Source organism: Pogonomyrmex barbatus, unplaced genomic scaffold (assembly GCF_055798465.1).
Source record: "Pogonomyrmex barbatus isolate J1 unplaced genomic scaffold, ASM5579846v1 scaffold3, whole genome shotgun sequence".
Classification (NCBI taxonomy): domain Eukaryota; kingdom Metazoa; phylum Arthropoda; class Insecta; order Hymenoptera; family Formicidae; genus Pogonomyrmex; species Pogonomyrmex barbatus.
Window position 1 is genome coordinate 20,126,213 of NW_028297127.1, and position 25,081 is coordinate 20,151,293.

The window sequence follows — 25,081 nt, forward strand, 5'->3', positions numbered from 1 at the left end:
CGGGCCGCTTGTGCACGCCAGACGTAAATATTTTAAATTCCTCTTGCCCCGCGGATTCTTCGTTTCCACCTCGAAGTCCCGAAGTCCCGAGCTACGGCCCCTACGTACGTAAGTCGTAAATAACAGGATATATGTGGTACGCCTTTACCCTTTACATTCAAGAGTACGCTTGGTTGGTACCTAAGAAGCTGGGCCCGATGATGGGTTTGTCTGGGCGCAAGGGAGTACTTTCGCCATTACCACTCGAGGGTTAAATTTATTGTTGCCCGCGAACGCACGAAATCGCTCTCAAGAGTCATTCGACCGTGCTCTAACGATTTCCGCCGTGTTGTAAAATCTAAGTGGCCGTTCGCGCCGTTAGGAGGGGCATTTAAAACGGGTAACGTGTGGCAAGCAGGAAGGATTCTAAAGGATCTTTTTAATTGGGAAATTAACGATCGCCTCTTGGAGGCACGCTCGTGCGAATGGGGTGAAATTTCAATCACAAAATTTCCACAACGATTAATCAACGTTCTTGCGTTGTCATTCAGTCTGCTGTCATTTAAGATAAATGAAGCTCCGTACAAATTGATCCAATTCTTGCGTTTAATGTACACGTGGTTATAGGTTAATAAATATATAATTACTTACGCCTGCAAATTGATTCGATATTAATATACCCGTAGTGTAGTCATTAATTTCTTTAAAAATTATACGTTAATTGAAAGATATTGGATTTCATTCGCTGTCTATAATTAATCTTAAAATTATATTTCGCGACGGGAAAATAGCCGGATACGTTATTTTAGGGCCGCCGATCGGTGCGGCTTGACAGTCGGATATATTTCTAACGACGCGGACTTAAATACATGCCATCAGAAAAGCGGGTTAGTTACAGAGGCTCGAGCTCGCAAGAGTAATGGCTTCTCCGGCCAGCGAGGCTGGACTATCGCTATTGTTGACTGAAAAAAAGCCGGGCGGCGCGGCGACCGGTCCGGAACCGACAGCTCCATCGAGCAACCGTGGTACGCAATCGCGTCCGGCAAATGGGAGCAACCAGAAGGACGAGTGACGAATAGCCTGTGCTCGACTACTTTGGACGCGGTCCATTGCCGGAGCTGCCGCGCTTGTTAAACCGTTCCGAAACTGCACTTTGCGTGCCTTCGCGTAGTTTCACGCCCTGTTACGAACGCCTTCGAGCCCGACTGCGACTGCCAATTCGCAGTACCACGTACTGCCTCCCCGTATAAACGTTTTACGTCGTAAACGACGAGCCGGGAATTTCGCAACCCGCGAAACGCAATCCATCCTTTGCCCGAACTATCCCCCGCTCGATTCCGTTCGATTGCGTTTCGCAGAGAATTTCTGGAAGATATATTGGCGAAATAACGTGCAAAGACACCGCTCGTTTTCCGCAATGAAACTGTTGCGGAATACTTTGCACCATTTTTTTCGTCTTTCTCGAACAGAATTCATTCTTCAAAATTCACAATTTGTAATATAATCTTAATTTATGAGATCTAATTCCAGGAATGTAAATTGAAAAAAAAAAAAAAACATTCGAAGAAAAGTAGAGGGAAAACGGAACTCTGAATTTACCAAAAAACTATACTTGATTTATAGGTCATTTTGTATCTATAGAAAGGAGGCACGACGTTTTTACGGCACTCGTGTATTTTATATAAATTACGCAATCATGTAGAAAAATTTATTGCATAAAATTTCTGTTCGTAAAAAAGTGCAGTTTTTGCACAGTGCGTGCATCCGTTAAAAATCTTGACTGGATTAGAAAGATAGAGATTAAATTTCATCATATAAAAAAGGAAAAAAGGTCTCCTCTGATGAGATACGTCACGAACAGAGCTTGCGAATTCAATATACATTTTTGCCAGTTCTTGATAGCTTAACGCTCTCGACCGGAACGTGACGGGCAGCAATATGCTTGCGTGATAGCGGCTAGTCCATTATGCGCATTTATGAATGCAAATGGGTTAAAGATGGCCATGAACGCGCACGAAGGACGTAAAAGGTGAATATACGCATACGCGCCTCTGAACATTTTAGCAGCGAATTCTCAGCCGTTTCTGCGGGTCTAATAGCACGGATGATAAATGTGCACGTAAATTGTGCAGTATGCATTTCATAGCTAAAATTTTGAAACGATGCCGGTAGCCACAAAGGTCGTACAATACGCTTTATTTCAGACATAGTTTAGCTGACGGGGGGGAGAATATTCTTATCTCACACTTAATATCTTTTGAAAGAATTTTCTAACATGGCGTATTATTATGTATTATTATATACTCGTTTTAAATAAATAAAACTTATAAAAGGTTTCTACCGTACGGAACACTTTCGAAACAATCGAAAATTCGAACGTGATCGTTCGAAATTATTTTCAATCTCCCCAAATACGTCGACAACGACGAAGTTTCACAATGAAGTTTTTTAACGAGGGTATTATCAAGACCGTTTCGCAATCGATTTGCAAGTACAGTGCAAGTACTAACAGTCATAATACACTCGGTGTATAATACGCGATATACGCTTTATGCTTTATTATACAAAATAAATATTTGCGTCGCTCGCCGTCGATCGGGAGTCAGCGTTTTTTCGCTCGCGCGGATAAATCCGGTCGGTACGGTGGATTTACGCATGACGGACTCGTCACCGACAAGGTAACGCTCTTTCTGTGTCTCTGTTCTTCGTCACTGCGCCATGTCGATGAATCGAGAGCGATACGTACGCGTCGGGAACGGGATCGAGAGTCTCTCACTGATCCGGAAAACAAGACAATCCACTCGGAAGTTTTTACCATGGAAGGCGGAGGAAAGAGGGGGAGCATCGGGGGGAGCATCGGATCCATTCCCGGTTTCTACTACCACCGGGTGCGGATCCCGGGGATCCCCGGGATCCGGACTCTCACGGTCGATCGCGTTTGTCACGTACCGCGAAAATCAATGAGTCCTACGTACGACGCTCCGTAGGAATGCGAAAGGAGGCGAGCGTCGCGCTGCAACGACTTTCCTCCCGTCGTCGTGAAGGCACGCCCGGCGTATGTCGCCTCCTCGCAGATCTTTCTACGACGAGACTCGAACGGACGACGCGTGCCTCCGTGGATTTTGCCCGGGGCTCCTTCCCCTCGTGCCAGGAGTATTTAGCAAATAACTGTCACTTTTAGCCTCCACCTCCTCCGAGCCGATCTCCATCCGAAAACGTGAGCGGTAAAAACAGACGTCGGTTTTGCGTATCATCGATCTGTTGGATTTTATCCGCAATATTTTATAAATGCTTGAGAATTTTTTTTTAATTACTTTGTTTTTATTTCCATTATTTTTCTTTTTTCTTTTTTTTTGTAATTGTAAGAGACGTTCTTTATCATCATAATCTATTTTGCTCTGTTACTCGCGTATGCGTGCGTCTGTCAGACATACATATTCGCGGTGTAGTCCTTCCTCTTGGTTTTATTACAACAAAGATGCTCAGATAAATCTGGCTTGGAAACGGTGGATTCGCCTAAGAGAATGTTCCACGTAAGATGCACGCTCCGCTGGAATATGTTGCAATTGCTTCGTGTACCTACTTAAGAAATAGTCCCTATTCGTTGTAATCCGTCCTATAGAGTTTCCGGTTGACATCACCGAAAACATTACGCCATGTGTGATACGATTCAAAGAACTTTACTAGGAAGACGGTGTATATGTAGTCTTTTAATCATAAACTAAACACGAATTGTTTTATTCCGCGAAATTTTTTTAGGAGCGATTGACACCACACAATGAACAACAGCTGGAGAGTCTTAATGAATTGGAAATGAATAAAATAGCAAAATAATATTTGCATACAAATCTGAATATATTAATAGCGAATGCAAGCCAATTTAAATAGAAACACACGCAATAATATACGCAAAATAAACAAAAATTGCATTTTATTAAAGTTTTCAACTTGCTGATTTCATTCGTATTGTACACATATCTTGACTCTTATTGAATGTTATAATATATATTAAATGTTATTAATCAAATTATTGACTAATTACTCATTACTTGTTACGTTAAAGTGAATATTTGTAATATAATATGTTTTAACAATGAAAATTAATTATATTTCATTGTCACAGCTACACATTACTCATATATCGAGCGAATTGTATTCCAATGAAGGCATTTATATACACATTGTGTTGCTTGAGTTATATATTGCGAGAATTTCCATACACGTTTTTATTCAACATTGACAAATCGCGTTTCATTGGGTCAATGATAACAGCTGATATCTACTAAATTTTCTTCTTTTCTGTACCGTCGCAAACAGCGAGATTAACAGAGATTCACATGCAGATAACGCTGTAATTTTAATCGTTGTAGCATATGGCGTGGATTCGCAAATAAAATCGGTGGACGCTCTAATAAAAAAAAAAAAAAAAAAAGACATTAAATCGAAAATAACATTCCAAAACGTAACGACGATCCAGAGCTTTTTTCATCGAGCTCGCGACGTCTGCCGCGCACCGGGAAAGCTTTTCATTTCGTATATGATATCCTCCCGCTGCGTATAAATGAATAGCCCGAAAGTATTTTTCACGCTCCGGATATTACGTGCACAAGGTACCCGATGAGAGCAATCATCGCGCGACACGTCTCACTGTCTCGCTCGCTCGCGCAAATAATTTAAAGTTCCAGAGAGGAGTGGGGGGTGGTGGTGGGGGGGAGGGGAGCGGGGGAGTCGCGCTGCATTGCGGTTTTAGAAAAATCGCGAAGTGAAATACCAGCCGTGTTCCACCTTCCAGGTTTTGTAAATCGACGCGAGCGATTCGCGAGTGTCACGATGCGACCACACATTCGAGCAGCCGACCAGCAGCTTTGAATTTCCAACATGCGCGCGAAACGACATCGAGTACATACGCACGTTGCGTAAGCGGAATACAAACTTTTGCGGTCGAAATCCCGCACGACTTCTTGTACACAATTCGGGGAGGACTAAAAATACATGCCGTGAGTCATCGAATCCGTCGAACGAGCCCTTTCTCTCGGCCTTTGGTTGGTGGCCGAGCATGACTATTTTTTTTTTTTTCTTGTTTTGTCAAGACATCCGTATAATTCGATATCATATCTCGACATCTCGCTAGGCGAGATTAATCATATTCCTCCGAGAGATAATCACACAGCGAAGCTCAATGAACCGTCTATTTTTTGCCTAATTTATTACGGAATAACGGTTTTGCGCAATGGAGGTAATTGCACGTTGCCCCGAGACGAATTACCGTGATTTGCCGTTTACGCTAAAGTTATTATCCAGGATTCGGTAAATACGAGGGATTGATATTGAATTACTGGAATATTACTGCGCGGGTTAGAAACTCGTTTTGACTCGCGATATCGTGGTTGCAGCCTTTGCAAGCTGAATCGTGCGCGAGTGCGTACAAACAAACGTATTCTAATTCAGCATCCACATCAGCAGCATGTAAATTGCATGGCAAGAGATCAATTAGCTCTCTCAATTAGCGGTTGTGCGTATCTCGACGCCATTTACCTGACGTTTGTTACTGTCGCGGCTCGCGTTGAAATTTCCATCGGGTAGAGGATTTTTGAGAATCCTCGCGCGGAACTCGCGCGAAAAACGCAGAGAAATAGCCTCTCCTCTCTCGGCGCTATTTCCAGGAAGGATGACGATGACTTAGAATCGACGTTAGAATTCAGTTTGGGACCTTGTCTCCTCCCGTTGGATCCATGGCGCAATCCTGGTCTGTCCTTTTCTCTCTCTCTCGCTCTTCTTCCCTCTTCTCCCTCCCTCTCTCTGATACTCTCGTAATTTCTTCGAATAGTACGCAACTTCGGACTTAGCGAGACTTAGCGAGCAGGAGTACGGAGGAAAGTTGCTCTTGTACATTTAGATCCGGCGCATTTCAGATTGATAGCAGATTATCATAAATTGCGAATTCTTCCGTAAATTCTTTATTCGTGAATCCTCGTGCTCTCGTCCGCGTACAAATTGTTCAGCTTATCGGATGTAAATGCTTCATCGGAGCACATTTATTAATCTTCTTTTCTTCTTTTTTTCATTGAGAATCGGATCGTTTTATTACTTAATTGTGTCTAAAAGGTATGCAAAATTGTTTTACATATTATTTGTACGCTGTATGGGATTATCCAAACGAGACGAGGTATCACACACGTGACATCTTACAATATAAAAATTGATAACGAAATAAATAAACGAATCCACTTCTTTGCTCGATATGACGAGTAACGAAGTATTCGTATTCGCGTATTCGTATTCGTATTCGATCGAATCGATATATATTTTTTTCCTCACATTATTGGGGCCGAAAAACGGGGACGGGCATATTTATTGAATGAGGAACCCAATATATATTGCTGCGAAACTGCGTATAAAATGTGAAACTTCGAAGCATTTCAGATAAGCGATTTATTACCTTCCAACGGGTTTACGTCACTAGCGGGTGCGATAACCTCGAGGAAACGTTAAGCGTGATACACGCTTTACGACACGGCGGCGTTACTTCGGCCTCCGTGTGTATGTTAATTGACCGATACGTCGAAGTTAAGGACCGGCCGAAGTCGAAAATAATATGTTTTAGAAAATCACCGCGTCCGCGTTTCTCGAGGAGAGTCTATCATTAGCGGGAGAGACATATCCGGCAGCGCCGGGACCACTCGACATATAGAAGTCGATTGCTTCATTCGGACGGAGATTCGTCCTGAGTCACGACTGGATCGATAGTAGGTGGGTTATTTATTCTCTAGAGCGGAGCGTAGGTTGGCCTCCTTTTGCGTTACTACGTGCCACGCCGTGGTTCCACGTGGATCTCGCGTCGAGATACGGGGCGTTATTGGTCGGAGAAAAACGTGTTTCGGATGAATACGAATCGCGCCGCCCGAGTATATAGCGTGGCTCGAACGTGGCGCGCGCGCGCGCGCGTCCGCTTTTGTCGATACAAAATGGAGATCGAGGTAAAGGCCAGGGGGGATTATTGAGTCTGTTCCCTTTAGGCTGCACCTTCTTACATTTTTCTACATTTAAAATGAAATACGCGCGTGTATTCGCGCGCTCGGTGAGGGAAAGACGAGGATTGCAACAGGGTGCGAATAAGATGCAAACGCCGAAGGAAAGAAATGTATCGCGAGAAAATTTCTTTCACAATCTCTTGACCCACTACCTACCATTGGCCGCTAAAAAGAGCAGTTGATATAAATAACACTGTGAATTTTTTTTATATCATGAGAAGCCGTATTATTCTTATTTCGAAAAGATTTTTCTAAGGTTCTCCAAAAGGACGGTAGAGTATTTGAGAATATTTGTTCTACGCGAGATAGAGATAGTACGTTCATTAGTCCGATTTGTAGACAGGAGGGAGAGAGAGAGAGAGAGAGAGAGAGAGAGAGAGAGAGAGAGAGAGTGAGTGCTCGACGAAATACGAGTCCTGTCTGGCTCTCATAGTAATATCACGTCGACGTGCTCGTATCGTGTAACATGTTACGTTTCGTCGCGTAATACGCGGACGGAGCTGCATTATGCGCCCAGGCGCTTTTGCGCGCGCACGCACACACACACACACACACACACACACACACACACACACACACACACATACACACGGACGTTGCGAAGTTTGCGGTAGCGTTGCAATATGCCATGAATCCTGAGATAAGTAAACCCACCCCCTCCCCGCCCACCCTCCCGCTTCTTCCCCTCTGTGATAGAATCGAGATATGAAAGAGAATTCGCGGGATATCCTTTCAAATCCGTTCAAGAGAGTTTATTAAGAGAACGCTCTGGAGGTCGCATTCTCGCATTACGTAGGATAATTAATAGTATTCTTCTCATAAGCATAATAAATCCAAGCTGTGAAGCTTAGAATTGGTTTTGTTTTTTTTGTTTTTTTTTTTTGCAAATCGGGAAAGAGGGGGGAAAATAATTTTCTCAACTTTTAATTGATACAAATAACGAGGTTAATGCGCCGCGTATACGCGGCATGTGCATTTCAGCGTGAGCGAGTGTACAAAGGACACGGGGCATGTTACTTCACGCGGAAACATGAAAAACCGCTTTTTCATAACGCGGTGTAATAAATTTCGTTCGCTCGGAGTGGGGTGAGAAGCGCGACCTCTCAGAACGATGTAATTATGACACGTTCAAATATGTATTTAACTGTACTCCCTTCGAAGTAGTTCAACACACGTCGTAAAGCCGGCGTTTTCTCTCTATGCTTGTCGTTGAGTTTGAGAAATTCTACGACCGTATGATGTCTCGCTTACTAAATAGCTTCTCGCTCACAGTTATACTTAGCGGATTTTCTCTCTCTCTCTCTCTCTCTCTCTCTCTCTCTCTCTTCCTGTTTCTCTCTGCCTTCCTCTTTCTCTTACATGTTGGGGCAATTTTCCGTGAGCAAACGTCGCGTCTTTGGAAGGCTCTGACGCGCGTTATCTTACGAACAGCGCTCGAAGAGAAGGGCGCTTAGATCCTTACGTGGTTCTGGCAGTGGTGGCAGGATCTCTCTCGCCGTGTGTCGGCACACGAAAATGGATTCGAGCACTTCTTGCCGTGGCGATTCCTTAGCGAAGTAGCAACGCGGTGGGAATTTCTTCGGTAAGGTACGTCGCCGAACTTTTTCCCCCCAAGATCAGATCGATCGCACCGATGACTGACTCAGCTTTGATTATAGATCAGTTTTTCTCTGTCTCTTCGTTCGTGAATTAAAAAGTTCCATCGCCAGAAGTTTTATTTATAAATTTTTATATATAAATTGTTTGTTTATAAGATGTTTCGATGCGATATACATCTAGATTTTGCGATATTAAATGCAAATATTTACGTAGATGATAATTTTATCCTTATTAGACTATACTATTTTGATGGAAAATTAATTGTATATGGAAACAATTTATACAAAAAAAAATGCTGACAGTTTCATAAAAATTTTATTAAAGTTATAATATTTCTCTTCTCTCCCTCTCTCTCTCTCTCTCTCTCTCTCTCTCTCTCTCTCTCTCTCTATCAAATACAATTTTTCTTCCTTATATAGAAACACCGCTTTACAAGCATTTCGCAATGGCTCGCGGATAAGAGAGGCGGCGAAAAGAAAACGCTGAGGATAGCCCTGGAGGGTCAAGCATATAGCTTCTTGCCGGAAATTGTTCCGATCTTCTCGTTCCGACCATCCATAGAAACCCTGCAACAATATCAATAAGGCAGCGGATTGTTGTGTCAGGTGACGTTCCTTCGAAGTGGCGATCGTCCCTTGACGTTTATGGTACATCGCGTGGAAGTAGACAAACAAATCGGCGGAAGAGACGGAATCAATCGCGAATTCGTTGACCCTTAACTCGACTGTTACCGTTGCTTCTATTGATATATAACAACGTTTGATATTCTTCTCGTCGAAAGAATACGAGGGTATTCGTGATACTTTCAATTGAAAAATAGCAGCTTAATGTAAGGCTAAATAAACACAAAATTTACTAAATTACACAAGCTAGCTAAATTACACAAAAATAACATTTAATGATAACAGAGAGAAAGAAGGACGAAAATGCGAAAAGGGTTTCATAGATCAAAGGTAAGTCGGCGAGTGGAGTCTTAAATGAGGTGGAAACGCGACTATATCGTGACATTGGCCGCAGAGCGAAGCTTGCCAAATTCTTCATTCGCGGTAAAGTCGCGAGGTGCATGGGCGGTAAAGAACGGAAATAAGACTATTACATGAACTGCCAGAGTCGTCGCGCTCGTAAATATACCTGATACCAAGTGCAAGTGAGTCACGTGGACGATAATATGCTGCTCGTGATGTCTCTCGTCTGTCTCCGACGTTGTTAATTCGCGCGCGTAATTCACACCTCGCGGCGCGTGCGGCGGCATTCTGTGAATTGATGGGATACCGATACCTCTCGAGAAAAGTTTGCGCGTTACTAAGTATCAAAGGGAATGATTAATAAATATCGTGAAAAGATGTTGGCGCCAAAGTTTCATCTCGATCGATATTTTATAGCGATATCGACGCTACTCCGTGGCGAGCGGCTCATAATACAGTGACTATCCTTATTCATGAGGGTATAAGATCTTGGTCTCGTGCTTTGAGGATGATGAAGAACGTAGATAAAATAATATTCTACAAGAATATTATTGGTCGTACAAGAGCGAATTAGATGAGAATCTCTTGCGTTACATAATTCCGAAATTGATTTCATTTTATTATTTAAATATAATAGAAAGATGCGAATAACAACGTAATAAATTTTTAATAATTAAATAATTCAAAAGTATGAAGGCTAAAAATAAATATATCGGATACAAGCTTAAAACAAATTTTAATTAAAAGTTTGAAATTTGTTATCTTTTTTAAGGCTTATATGTTGCGCGTGATGAAAATTTAAAAAGTATTTTCGAAATCATTTATGTAGGAATAAATAAATAATTTATATAGGAATAAATAGATTGAAACTATAATCTGCTTTTGTAAAATTATAATAAATTATTAATAAATATTTGTAATAGTTTATTTAAAGCATATTAATAAATATTTATGCAAAAATTTAAATTTGTAGCTTTCTGGCATTGAATTAAATTTCTATTGGAATGATGAAATTATAACGAGCCACGTATAATCATTTACTGAAATATTCAAAATATATTTGCGAAAATGACGTGAACTGCTGGAAAAGTGACATAATTAGAATAAACATCAAAGCGTTTTCGAAATATTCGCGAAATTGGCATGGCGTTTACCGCAAACGACTTATTCCGGACGCTTGAAAGATCGGATCGTATCATCCGGCGTGAAGGCGTGTAAACAAAATCCCGTTCCGGTATTCTCGGCGTTTTCGCACGACTTGCCGTATGTTTTCTGCGAAATTGCCCGCGGATCCGGGAAAAGAGAGCGTAGGAAGAGGCGGTCGATCGGCTGCGCGAAGGCGGAAAGCGCGTTTATTACGTTAGAACGCCGTTTGCAAGTTTATCCCGGTGGGAAAGAGAATAAAGAGAGGAGAAGAGAGAGAGAGAGAGAGAGAGAGAGAGAGAGAGAGAGAGAGAGAGAGAGGAGAGGTGCGTTCGGCGAATTTCAAAAGTGAATTTTGGCGCGTCCCACCGATCGTCGGAGCGGCGCGGCCGGCGGCTACGGCGGCCAGGTAGCATACGGACGGCCCCGGTGGCTGCTGCTCCTTCGATGCGTACGTACGCGTCGTGTGCCGCCGGGGGAAACCAGTCACTCGTATAAAACCGACGGACTAGTCGCGCCTCCAGTCAGTCCCGGCTCGCGCCTCGCGTGAGTGTTGCGATTGCTGGTCGCGCGCGCGCGCGCGAAAGAGAGAGAGAAAGAGAGAACGAGAACGAGCGAACCGATAAGTGAGGGGGGGAGAGAAGATATCGCGTTGCTCGAATCACGATTAGCGTTTCGCCGTGTTCGCGAAACCAGTCGAATACCACGTGTGTAATATACGAAACGCAGGGATAAATAATCGAGAGCGAGTTGCGAAAGAGCGAGGATCGAAGCGACCTCGCACGTGAGCGACCTTCCTGCTTCCCCCCCTCCGAAGGTTCCTCGAAAAGAGGCCGATCGAAGGGACAAAGGGCCGGTCGGATATCGCAGATGAAGAGGGCTTGCCGTCACCCTACGGGCCTCGAAGAGGAAGAACGAATTCTCGGTTGTGTTGTTGCACCGGGAGACGAAGTGCGTTTTCGCCGGCGAAAACAGTGCGTAGTAAGTATCGGCGTAAACATGCGTGCGTCGATGTTGTCGGTGCCGAGAGAGAAAGAGAGAGAGTGCTGCCGAAAATTGCGACGCGACGCGTCCTCGTCGTCGTCGTCGTATCTTGACGTTTAACGCGGCTGATGACAGCCGCGTGGTATGCGAAGTCGTATAGCGACCCGACTGATTTCCAAGTGATAAAAGCGTGATGAGCCAAGTGACTCGAGTCTCTCGCCTCCTGTCGCATAAACTACTATGTCGCTACATTGTATTCCTATTTATCTACATGCATTTTCTCCTGGAAATATTTTCCAATTGAAAATATTCTCTCGGTAAATTCTCGGCATGATTTCGTAAAGCCGATTGGTAAGCCAAAATTTCAAGTCGTACATTGACTTTCAGATCTCGAATTCAAAATTGTGTTCTGAAAAAACGTTTTTTCAAAAATATCGATACCGTAATTAATTACACGCCTGTAATTCTTCACAGAGCCAAATGGCTTATTTCGCGCAACAATTTCGATGGACAACGCTCATCGTTGATAAGAGGAGAGATACTCCGTTTCTTACTCGCGTCTCTAAATCGCAAAACCAGTCAGTTCCGTGAAATAAAAAACGATATTTCTGAGATTGTAAGCTAATTATGCTAATCTGAAATTAAGAAATTTGCAAAAAAATGGAATTGATCCGTTCGGCCTTTGATAGGCTTACGCTCGCTCCACTCGACGATATTATGTCAATATTTCGCGATATCGCCACGTGCGATTATTGCTCGCACCCGGCTCCACATTATTGGTCCGCCTGCGCGTAGCTCTGGTAGCGGTTCCAACTGACAGAATACCGGTGCCTATCTGTTGATCCGCTGTCAGACATGAGAGATCGATTGAGTCGTCGTCATCGTCGTCGCTGTCGACGCTGGACGAAAATAATTGCGTTTTACAGCGCCATCACGAGATATATGCGCGCATGCGAGAAATAAAACTAATCTTTCCGGGATCTTTCGCACGTATCGTTGTTATAAAATTCGGTATAAACAAAATAAAAATAATAATTGGGAAATCGTTAAATGAAATCGCGCGTGCCTGTTCTTATTTGTCGTCCGTCACTGTTTTTATCTCATTCGAAGGGCAGCAATTACTTTGTCTCTCGTCTCCCGACGAGTAACAATTTGTCGAGAAATTTTTTCCATGTGATTATTCGATTAAGCTCGTAGTTTATATTAAATTCTGTATCTCGGTGCCGGGTGTTATCGTGAGTCACCGTATTATCTTGGAAATGTTTTATAAATATTTAAACGAAATGCGTACCAATTAATAATACTTGTAAAACGCAATAAAACGATTGCGGGACAAGCACTTAACGAATTTGTGATTTCTTTTACGATGATATGCGAAGCGCATAGGAACAAATTTGTCTTACTAACAAGAATTTCATGATACGTGAAAAAAATAATAACACAATTTAGCTCCTCCGAATTCGTGATATCGCGAAAGATTATTCGACGGAAGAAACCTTACCTTCCAGTTTCGATTCTCTTTATCTCTCGCTTTTTTCCATTTTCGTATCGGTGATCCGAACGGAATTGGAATTTCAGAGATGACCTTGGAAATCGCGCGCGCGCGCGCGCGCGCGCATCCGCTTTGCTTATCGCGTCGCAGCGCGATGTTTATTTTTCGCGAGGTATTAACTGCGAGAGCGCGGCGCCCGCGTGTACGCCGCGTGTGTTGCCTATCCGCTCTACGTGTGTATACGCGTGTGCGTATGTACATATATGTGTGTGTGTGTGTGTGTGTGTGTGTGTGTGTGTGTGGGTGGGTGTGTGACGCGCGGTTTCGAAGGCGGTCGACGACGTAGGAATTCGAGGTGGCCGTGAAAGACGGCGCGCGCGAAGCCACAGGTGGCGGTCAGAATTGACTAAACGTGGAAGAGGAGCGCCGCACGGTCCGGTCCTCCTGGCCCGTTCACGGGGACGCGAATAGGGCAATAATATCTCCATTTTTATATGTCGCACGGCGCGAATTTATCGCGATCTGCTAAATTTACGCCGTAACACGCGCGATACAGGCGAGGGCTCTCGCGCGCGCGATCCGCACGAGCAGTCGCGAGACGTCGTGAAATTTAAAGGGTCGGATATCTTCCTTCTCTAGAAACTCGAAACACGAAACCTTCGGAAGATACGCGGCGCATTGTATGTAGCTTACATCCGTTTTCGCGATAAACGCTTTGTTTTATTTTACCTTCGTTTTTTTTTTTTTATCTATTCTATATTTTTTTTATCTATGAGGTTTTTTTTTTTTCTGCGCGAGTTCTAAACGTCGATGATAAAGCGGACGTTTACGTCGCCGGCCTTAAGGATGGATACGAGTTTATTAATACTTTAATAAATTAAATCCCGCGAAATAATTAGTTTCCGTGTCACATAACGAGAGCGTGTTATTGTTGAAGCACGATCGTACGTAATTATAGAAGAGAGTTAAACACGGTTACAAAGGCAAGATGGAACGATAGATTAAAATAGAGCACACGTGTAACGCATTATCATATATTTCGATACATGAAAGGAGGAGGTATGAAAGCAGAAATAAATTTTATCAAGTAACCAACGTGACATGATTGTTTATAACTATTATAATTAAGCTCACGACGTAAGATGAAAATAACGATAAAATGACGTAAGCTCGTCTGAAATAATAGCGTTATCAAATTCGTCGCACAGTCAACATGTGGTATATATTTAATTTTGCTCCGATCTCATCATTCGACAAACATTGAGATTATCTAAGGATGATTAAGTCACAGAGAAATTCGCGGAAATCGTCATCTTATTTTGCTCTATTGCAATTAATTTTGTCATCCGCCGCATATAATGCCGTGATATTTCTAACGTGAAGTACTGTCTCGTGAGGAATTAACGAGAGTTTTTGGAATGCAGAAAATTACAATAGTAACCTATCTATTTGTTCTCTCATCCTTAACCGAAGTGAGTCTGGCACTAGCACACAAAGCATTGTGAAGCACATATGTACGTATAAACTGGCTGACAGTGAGCGAATTATTTGCCATTCGTGTTCTCGGAACTCGACGAAACAATTAGAACGTCGATGCTGATGTAATTTTAATAACGGCTCGCTTACGAGCTGACGAAGCTACGAGATACGTCCTTAGGAAGAATGGCGAGGGCTGAAATTTTCTCATATTCTCTTCATCGTAAATTTTTGCATGCCGATATTTTCTGATTTCGCTGCTCGTAATTATAGCGTAGCGCTTTGCCTATTTGTTTTCTCATTCAATTCAATTCTTTTCCCGTAGCTTGATTTACGTGCCGATTCGTTTAATTGTAATCCGCAAGCCGGATGTCGTCGGATGTTATCGAAGATAGAATTTTATCAAGGATAAATATCCCGCTTAGAGATCATTATTGTCGGATATTTATTGTTGCACATAATTAACAGATTATGCAAATACATAAAGTGGAAACGAAACGGACGTCGTACGTAATTATAGGCATTGATCATTATCGAATTTATCGTACGTAATTATAGGCATTGATCATTGTCAAATTTATGACGTCGATGCGATAGCAAACCCAATCGCCTGTCAAAGGTATCATGGTGGATTTTCCGTTTTCCCCTATTTGCATTAATTGAAAATAGCTTTTCGCTTTGAGCCATGATGCACTTCGAGGTGCGACATAGAGAGATCGAGATCGAGAGAGAGAGAGAGAGAGAGAGAGAGAGAGAGAGAGAGAGAGAGAGAGAGAGAGAGAGGGGGTCAGATTGGACGAACGAGAGGAGGATTTCTCCCTCTCCCCAGACTTTTCATAGTCCCTTTCCGTGGGCGTCCCACGGACAAAGGCTCGGTCATACATAGAGAACGATCGGAAGGCTCGGCGTGTGGCGATAATTAGAGCGTTTATGTATATTGGGTGTCTTCTCGAAATAGTAAAGGTCGATCATCGCGATGGCGCTGCTGCGACCCGCGATACACACGACCGACACACTCGTTAACGTTAGCTTAGGTCGGGTTACGTGGGTGGCATTTAGCCATCGCAGCTAAGTCTACGACGTGGATTTATGGGCTATACAGCCGCTCCCTCTCCCCCTCCCTCTCTTTCCCCCATCGCGCGCGTCCGTTCTTCAACAGCGAATGAATTTGCTCTATAGCTCTTCGATTTTTTTTCGCGCGAATCGAGAAAACCTCAAGATGAAATGGGAAAGTAGTCCTAGATTGAATCGTTTTCCTTCCGAACGGCAATTATTTTTGCAAAAGGTGGAAATAAAATTATCTCTCTAGGCGATCTATCTCTCTTCGCATTAATATTTACTTTGAAAGTGACTTGTGCTAAAAATTAGACTCGGTTTATATATCTGGTTACCGTATTTATATCTATCGTAACGAGATATGATATCAACGCTCCACTTGATTCAAATAGTTCGACGTGACGCAATGCCGTAACTTATCACTGACCCTGAATTCTATCTTAGGTGAGATTAATGTCAATGTGTGTGTGATAGAGAGAGAGAGAGAGAGAGAGAGAGAGACGCGGGCAAAGAGAGACGGAAAGATCAGTTTCATACTTGATTCGTATTTCCATTCGTTACGTAAAAGTCAGACCGTTGCATTTTTTACGAAGTAAACTTCCACTTCGTGTACGCAGTTAGATTTATGCGTGCTTGATAAGTTATATATTTGATATTCGGTGGCTAATCAGGGCAGACCAGATTTCATCGATATATCGAGTATCTTATCGGGCCCCGACGCACTTTCGAGAACGAATATCGCGATTCGCGTTATCGCAATTCAGATTAGACGATCAGTTACGACGCAGTGGCAATGCAATACACAATCGCCGACAGTTTGTTTTTTTTTTTTTTTTTTTTTTTTTTTTTTTTTTTTTTATTGTCCTATAACGCAATCGCCAGATGCATTCTCGCAAGTCGCCAAGTTCGACAACCTGCAATGCGACGACCAGCCGATGACTGGCGAATGAAGAATTTATACGTAAGCGTGCAGCTATATCCACGGGTTTCCTCATGTAGAATCACATTGGAAACGCGATACTTTTCTGAATTGTTATAATTATTATATAATGAGTCACTGTATAGTTGAACTCTCCATTACTTATAATCGAATTATTATATGAACCTTTTCTATTTCACTGAATCTCTCTGATCTTTAATTAAATTATTACGTACCGCAATTAAAGACGTCTTATTTTTCAAACATCCTCAACAACTGAAATGAAAACGAGGCTCGGAAATTTCAAAACAAGAAGAACGTCAGATCTGATTGTACATTTTCTTTTCTATTCATGTGAAATAATACTTACGCTTTGCGATTGTATTTCCTAAAGCATTACGTTTCTACGCAGACTTAACTGACGGTACGATTTTTTCTGACCTAATCACTTGTGAGTTAATTATAATAAAGTACGTGTTTCCATTTTGTGTGTGTGTGTGTGTGTGTGTGTGTGTGTGTGTGTGTGTGTGTGTGTGTGTGTGTGTGTGTGTGTGTGTGTGTGTGTGTGTGTGTGTGTGTGTGTGTGTGTGTGTGTGTGTGTGTGTGTGTGTGTGTGTGTGTGTGTGCCGAGCAACGAGATAAAAGGTCGGGGAAACTGCGCTGGTTCGCTTCGTTTCATAATCTGCACGCAACTTTCGCGAGAACTTCGGAGAGGTGAAGACACACAGAGAGAAAGAGAGGGAGAGAGAGAGAGAGAGAGAGAGAGAGAGAAAAAGAGAATAGTTGGAAAAACGTTTGATCGTAGATAGGACGTATCGACGTGTTTGCACTCCCGATTCTCGTATTCATAACTCACGTTTTGCTAGCTTCTCGCCGTTCTCGTGGTTTCGCCGTTCGCGGCGTCCAAAAAATGAAAAGAAGAAAGAAGGCGGCACCGTACTCTCTGTATATTCGCCGAGGCAAATGCATGCCGAGATATCGAGAATTCCTGATAATCCGTGCCGCAGACGTGATCGACGATACTTTCGGTATTGGTAAGAAACGTGAAAGGTGCACACGCGCGTCGAGAAACCTGACGCGAATGACGATAGCGAAATGGATCGCTTAACTCTTTCTTGGCAAGATAAACTATTCCGTGTGCTTTATCAGTGCGAAACTTACACGAAGAAGAGAAATCTTTTTATCAATCTGATTTTCTAAAAAAAAATAATCGCTACTGTATGCTCTTGTATAGAGAATACTCTCGTTCAAATATTTTATTAATTATCAACTTGGGTCGTTTTTACATATTTTCAGTAATTGTAAATGTTTTGAATGTAATCTCGGTGTTTGTATCACAACTTGTGTTAAGTTCATGGAATTTTAATTCGAGGAATTCCCTATCGCTATGGTTATCTTAATGACAAGCGCGATTTATGAAAACTGTGTATGCTGAAAGAAAAAAAAAATCAATGTCCATTACTGTTTAGCGTCCGCTCCGAATTCCGTTGAAAGATCCGGAGTTGAGGGACGTGTACGCTCGATATCTCTGGCACACCGCATACATTTCGGAAATAGACCGTTCATAAATCGCAAGGCGGAGGCGTCGAGCTTCGTTTTATCTGTCTATCGACGGTATTTCCGTGCCAGTAGGTTTTTTTCATCGAACGATGATGAGCGCGCGATGCCGCGAGTGCGTTGGGGAAGAAAGAGGGAGGGAGGGAGAGGGAGGGAGGGGGAGAGAGAGAGAGAGAGAGAGCCTTAAACACGCGCGTGTCCGTTCAATCGTGCACGCCGCGATTCGAAACAAATTAGGGATCGTAGCGATAAAGCCATTCCGATGTGCGTCGGACGCCGATTGACGCGAGCCCGCCCGATGTTATTCGACCTTTGACGGGAGCCGTCCGCCGTGGAAATGGCGCAATTTTTTCCGCCACTTTCTTGCACGAGGTAAACAGATCACGTTTCACAGCTGGCATTTGCTTCCCGGCCCGGCGACTGTAGTCGGACGCATCCGCATTCAGATTCGGTTAAACAAGGCAGCCTCATTTGGTTTCTCCTCCCTCTGCATCGCGAATTCCTCTTTCCTCCCTCTATTTCATTTCGCTTGTTTCTTATGTATATTTGAATCTATATCGGGGGATGAATCACTTTGAAGGAAATTTTCTGTGCTACGGCGCCCACTTTTATCTTGCCAAAGTCCTGGCTCGATTAATATGCAGACGACGTTGTGGCACTCACAAGTTTTTGCATTTTGCATTTTCGTCGTTTTCGCGAAAAGATTCGAGTCGAAAATTTGATTTGTCGAATTTTTCAGTCGTATTGTCGAATTTCTTTGTACGACATTTCACGCCATACTATACCATTTTTTTTTTTATCGTCACCCTCATCGAAAAAAATAGTAAAGAAATAGTAAAACACACCAACGGATATTTACAATGAAATATTTAATGATTAGAAACGTGTTCAACGAGCAATTATGGTATTGCGTAACCGTTGGTGCAACACGCTGATTTTAAGTCGAAAACGTACAAAACGTAATGGATTGTGATCGGCCTCCTGCGTAAATCCGATTGGCGCGCGTAGCTAACTGAAATGAACAAATTGGGTTATTGGCGTTTTTTTACGCCAGTGGAGAGAGAGAGAGAGAGAGAGAGAGAGAGAGAGAGAGAGAGAGAGAGAGAGACGAGACGAGACGAGACGAGATAAAAAAAATTTTCACAAACGTTTCGCGGGACTTGTCGTTTGGTCTTTGGGCGGCAATCAACGGTCTGTCACGCGCAGAGGTATTTTCGATGACAAGCCGGAGCGACCAAACGGTCGCGCGCGCGGCGCGCGGTGATATTGGGCGAAGTTCGGCGTTCGGTAATGCGGATTTGTTAGGCGTCCCGACGAACGTGAAATGCGAAACTCGGTGGCTCGTGTGCGCCCGGAAGCGCACCCGGACACACACGCGATCACTTTACGGGGTCTGATACCGAAACGCGCTCGTGCGTGCAGGCACAACGATCGCGCTCGCGAGCCGATAATTTAACCGTGACAAAAGCCGCGCGTCGACGATTGAAAATTTTTTTCCCCTTTCATATCTCGCCTAACGAGAAAACGCGTAGAGAATCCCTGGATGAGAGTGTGTTTCGCGAATACCGTCGAAAAATTCAGACCTCGCCGGGGAAAATCGCGCCAATTGAGCTGACGGGCGTGAAACGAGCCCAAGTCGGAAATCGCGTTATTCACCGGAAAGAAGACAAGCAGAAAGAAACACGTTAATAGCTATCTTGGAGGAGAATAACTGAATTTTCGCGATCTATTTTATTAAATTTTTAAATTATGGAAGAAATGTGTTGAGTATATACGTGTGCTCCCGTGTTGCTCGATATAATTATAATCATTTTTTGCCCATTTGTAACAATTCTTTTCAGACACTTTTTAAAATAATCTTTTGTGAGACCGCGCGGAACGTTCATTCGGGGATATATTCTAATATTTACATTGATAGGGCTTAATCTTAATTTATTGAAAATATTATGCACATTGTGACTAAAATCATCGGCGATTCGTGCGAAAGCCGGATGGTTATAAATCGGACTTTGCCACGTACGGCAAAATGTCGTTTTAAATTACGATTCTCTCTTAAGGAGGTGGTTTTGCGCCGGTTTCAAGCACGCGTGCAAATCCGTCCGTAAAGCGCGACGCTTATACAAAAGCTAATGCCCCTGCATCTCGAGGCGTGCTGATGCAGCCGCAGGGATTAACCGGATGAAATGGATCAGCCGTACGGAAACGTCCGCGATCGCGTACTTTAAACAGTCCTCTTATGTAGATTAAAACGCGGGCCGAGGAACAGGCTCGCGGCGCCTGAGAGATTTGTTACCGCACTTAGGCGTCGATTATTTTTTTATTCATATGACATCGCGAGGTCTCCGTGTCTCCGTGAGAAAGGGCCGAAAAGGGCTGACGAGCGCGAAGAGGGAACGTTCAGTTCCGCAAGCACGGGAATAATGCGGAAATATATAACGTGACATTTTGCATGCGAGCACCGAATGGAGTTTTTCTAACGTACGAACGTAATAAAATCACAAAGCAGACGTGCAGAGGAGAAGCGTATGAATAATTTCTACAAAATCTTACATTTAATCTCGCACGATATTTTATTTACGTAACGAAATTAATTTTTCATGTATTGTTACATTTAATTCACTCGAGATTTCCATTTTTAGGTATTTTTGCTATCTTTTTGCGAAACTTTTAACTGTCAGATACTCTTCGGCCCACTTGGACGATAAGCCCATTTCCTTCTTCGGCGATAAGAGCCGCCTCCCATCGCTGGCGCCTCGTGTATTCGAACGACGAAATTAGCTTCGTTTTTTGCTAGCGCATAACATACTTTCGCGACGAGTCCGGGCGAGCCGGATGTACCGTGAAAAAGAACGTGGCGCGCCTCAAGATTTATTTCGACGACATCACGCCTGATAACGCGAACATCACGGACGAGGAAGAATCTTCGCGCTCGGGTGCATTCCATTTCTTTCGCTCCCTTCCTTTCTCCTTTCTCCCGCCCTCTTCTCTTTTTCTCGCTCCTATCCTATCGTACGCTTCTTTCAGCCGGCGAGTGGCTGGCGCGTTTTTCGTCCCCTCGCGAAATAGGTAGAATGCACCTAATATTTCTCTTTGATTAAGATAAATGCGTGACCTTCGCATCGAACGTTCCCGGCTTTTCACCTTTTAACGGGGCGCTTCCGACGCTTGTCGCTCGTCGTAATGCGCTCGCGCGGCGTAACTTATTGCCGGCTTTTGATATCTCTCGTGGATTATTCTCGGTGTCTCCGTCTCTCTCTCTCGCACGCCCGCCCGCGCCTCCCGCTCTCCCTCTCTTTCGCCGCGTTCTTAATTTCGCCAACAAAATTCGGCAATTACGATTGCGGCCGATCGGCCAGCCGTGCCGATGATGCACGGCCGAATTCTCCACGGTACGAGACCACTAATGGCCCCGTACGCTTCGTATCTTTTATCGGCTTAGCTCGCCCGCGGCTTTTATCGCGGCGCCACCAATAGCGATGCATCAAGACTACGTGCGGATTATCAGTCATTGTTGAAAGCGAAATATCATGCTAATACACGATGCCACAGTATTTATAGACCCCTGTCGGTCGATTATCTCTATGTTTTTTTTTTTCGCGTAGCGAGACTTCAGAAACTCTCATATTAATCTTCACTACGCGGTGGAAAATACACTCGCAGTTAGGTAATATACTCTCTTCGAGACTACAACAATGATGTGATATTCAGAATTCGAAGTAGAATAGCAATACCTGTCAGTCGATTTACAAAATAGCAGTCGAAATAGCGTGGGGGAGTCGCGCCTATTGGCTACGCATTGTCGGTGGCACGCACAAAATTTGATATTGGAATTTAATATTTCGCCATCAGATACACACGCCTCATAATTCTCATTCTTGCGCTGGAGTTGTGGAACGACGTCGCGCACCGCGGTATTACCAAATATATTGAATTAATTTTGTCGATATATCGGATATTAGATGTAATATACGATAGTGGGACTTGTAGACTTTATATATTTTCGTAATACAATTTGCATACTGTAGTATGTATTTGGTGGTCCGAGTATTAAAATAATCTGAATAAATTTCCACAAAGCTCGCGACGTCGTTTATCTTTGGAATAATTCTCTCTTTTCCAACATTTATTTAAAAAAAGAAAAGTTAATGCCGTCCAGTTACGAAAAATTTGCGTATCCCTCTCGCTCTATCGGTCCACATTTTGATCTCGATCTCGACCGGACGGTAAATTGTGACCAATTAATGCGTCACGCCGCGCGATATAAGAGCACTCAAGGACACGTGATTTCGCCGGACCGATCGATTCGCCGAAGCGTAATATGCGAAAGAGAACGTCATCGATCGAGCTTCGATCGTTCGGCCGATGTTCGCCGGACTTCGAGCTGCTTACTGACCGAGGGCCATCGATCGCGCAGGATTCTCAGGATGAAGCAGGAAATCGCGACAATGAGTTTAATCGATGGGGGCCGACAGTAAAGTCAATGCGTCGATTCCGTTGCGCCTGGGCTCGCTCGACAGCGCGGTGGCTAATCGTCGACTTGTCGAAGCGAGAAACGATTCCACGGCTCGTTCGTACGGCGCGTTAGCTTCCAATCGGATGGACTGACTCGATTAACGTTAAGTGCATATGCATTCCCCTGTGTGCCGGCCCGCGGCATCCTCCCCTCCTCCTCTCTCTCTCTCTCTCTCTCTCTCTCTCTCTCTCTCTCTCTCTCTCTCTCTCTCTTTCTCTCTCTCTCTCTCTCTTTCTCTCTCTCTACGCATATCGAATAGGAACAGCGATTTACCGATGCGATCCCACGTTGCGGAAGTTAGTGAAAAATTCACGTCATTCTTGCACTTTTCGAGCGCTTCCGCTCCAACTGCACTTTTGATGCAGTGAGTTAATATCGAGATTTATTTAAGAAGGGAAATGTACGCTATTCGCTATTGATGATGCATGAAACTGGTTATTATTGAAAGAAAATACTGAGCGAAATTTTGCGATTATCTTGACGAATCGATTCGAATCGTCGAGAAAGTTAAACACATGAGTTATTAATTATTTATATAACCTTAAATTGTAATATTACGTATTTGTGTTATTTGTGCGAGCAGTGTACTTGAAAATATAATTTTCGAGACTAATTGAAAATTTAATATTGAACACACACACATGCGCGCGCGCGCACACACACACACACACACACCACACACACACACACACACACACACACACACTGCAAACCAACCGAAAATTTTCAGAGTTATGCGCGACTTTAATTGCCACACGATGCGATTCATTCAAATGACCTCCTTTAGGCTATTCAATAATTTGATCGATTTAAATTTAAATTTAAATTAGTGGTCAACTCGAACGAAAGGAAACATAACCATGCAAATATCCATGAATCGCTCTTGTTTAAGCTGACTTGCTCATCGATTTCCAAATAAGGTATCATTAATCGTTAGCTGTAAAGGTCGGTGCACTCTGTCGATTTATTCAAATCGATATCGTTTTCGAATTTGTTATTACTGTTTCATTTCGTCATTATCAAACGTATTAAAAAAAAAAAAAAAAAAAAAAAAAACTATGAACTATCATGATAAAGTGACTAAAATAATGAGCATAAAAATTCATTTAGAACTCTTTATTATCTCACGCACTTGCAAACTGTATCAAAAATATATTTGCAAAATTACGAAGTACATCGAGATATCCAAGTATCGCGCGAATGCTGCTCTCAAGATTACCTTTCGCGATCGTTTTGGCTAGCGTATATATCGGTTCGTCGTCTCGTGGAACTTCGAGGTGGGCCAGATAGAATGTATCTACGGAACGTAACGAGGTCGTTTAATCCCGTCGAGACTTCGCGATCGTGTCGACTGAGTAAGATACCGATCTATACCCATGTAGATGCGATTATCTAAATTTCCAATTAGTGCTCGAGCCTGTGTGTCATTGAGCCGTGTGACTGCGGAGCCACCGCGGGGGCACAATCAAAATTCAATGAGGCGCGTGATCAACGACGCGGGAGACCTGTTTCGCTTTAACGACGCAGCCATGCGGCGTTACTCTCCAAGAAATTCTCCCTCGTGCGCGAGGGACGAGGGTTCGGAGGTGTCCGTTATATCGCGAGATACACTTCCACTTCGGCGGTTCCGTGAGAGGCGGGGGGGGGGGGGGAGGGAGGGCGAATCTTACAAAGCCTCGGTAAAGGCAGGATGATATCGCGAGGAGTGTTGCCGGCGCGATATAAATTCATACGGATGAATATCTTATATATAATCCGCCGGGCGTAGTCGGAATTTATTTCGCGGTTTACGTGCGAATTCCGTGCAATGAGCGGACGGTCATCTGCGGCGACTTCCACGTTGCTTTGCGCGAAGCGCAAAACATCTTGCGAGGCGGAAAATCGCTTGAAAATCGTATTTATTGAATTGTGATTGAAATCACGCGATGAAAGTGTAAAAAAAGAAACGCTGGAAATTATTTAATTAAATTTAATGTCTATTACGCGCATAATAAGAGGGGCTATATATCATACATACAAAGTCACGGAGTCATGGTTTTCTAATTATTTTTGGAATAAGGAGACTTTTCTCTTTCTCGAAAAAGAAAGAGGGAGGGAGAGAAAGCAAAGTAAATCGCAGTTTGATCAGTTCAACGTTATCCTCTAAGGACAGAGATGATTCCGCCGCGTGCAGAATGCAATTCCAGCGATTGCTTCTACCCTCCCCGCCTTTGAGATGGATACCGTTATATCGTAGGTTGTATCCACTCCCGAGGCGGTAAGAGGGCGAGACTATATCCTGCAGACGGTCACGAGTTCATACCCTCAAGTGCCATAAGTATCTCCTATCTGGTGAACGTATCTAGCTGTTTAGCGGACGTGCGCTTA

General features: G+C 43.4%; 1 protein-coding gene and 1 long non-coding RNA gene across 10 annotated transcripts in view; both read left to right on the forward strand.

The window, feature by feature from the left end:
- The window catches only part of cmpy (crimpy), a 251,626-nt gene that overhangs the window by 62,748 nt on the left and 163,797 nt on the right, over nt 1–25,081 (forward strand). The gene's annotated exons all lie outside the window — the stretch shown is intronic.
- LOC105423844 (uncharacterized) lies at nt 10,589–23,770 on the forward strand. Its single transcript, XR_016140012.1, has 2 exons — nt 10,589–11,698; nt 22,974–23,770. It is a non-coding gene; the product is annotated as an uncharacterized LOC105423844 (long non-coding RNA).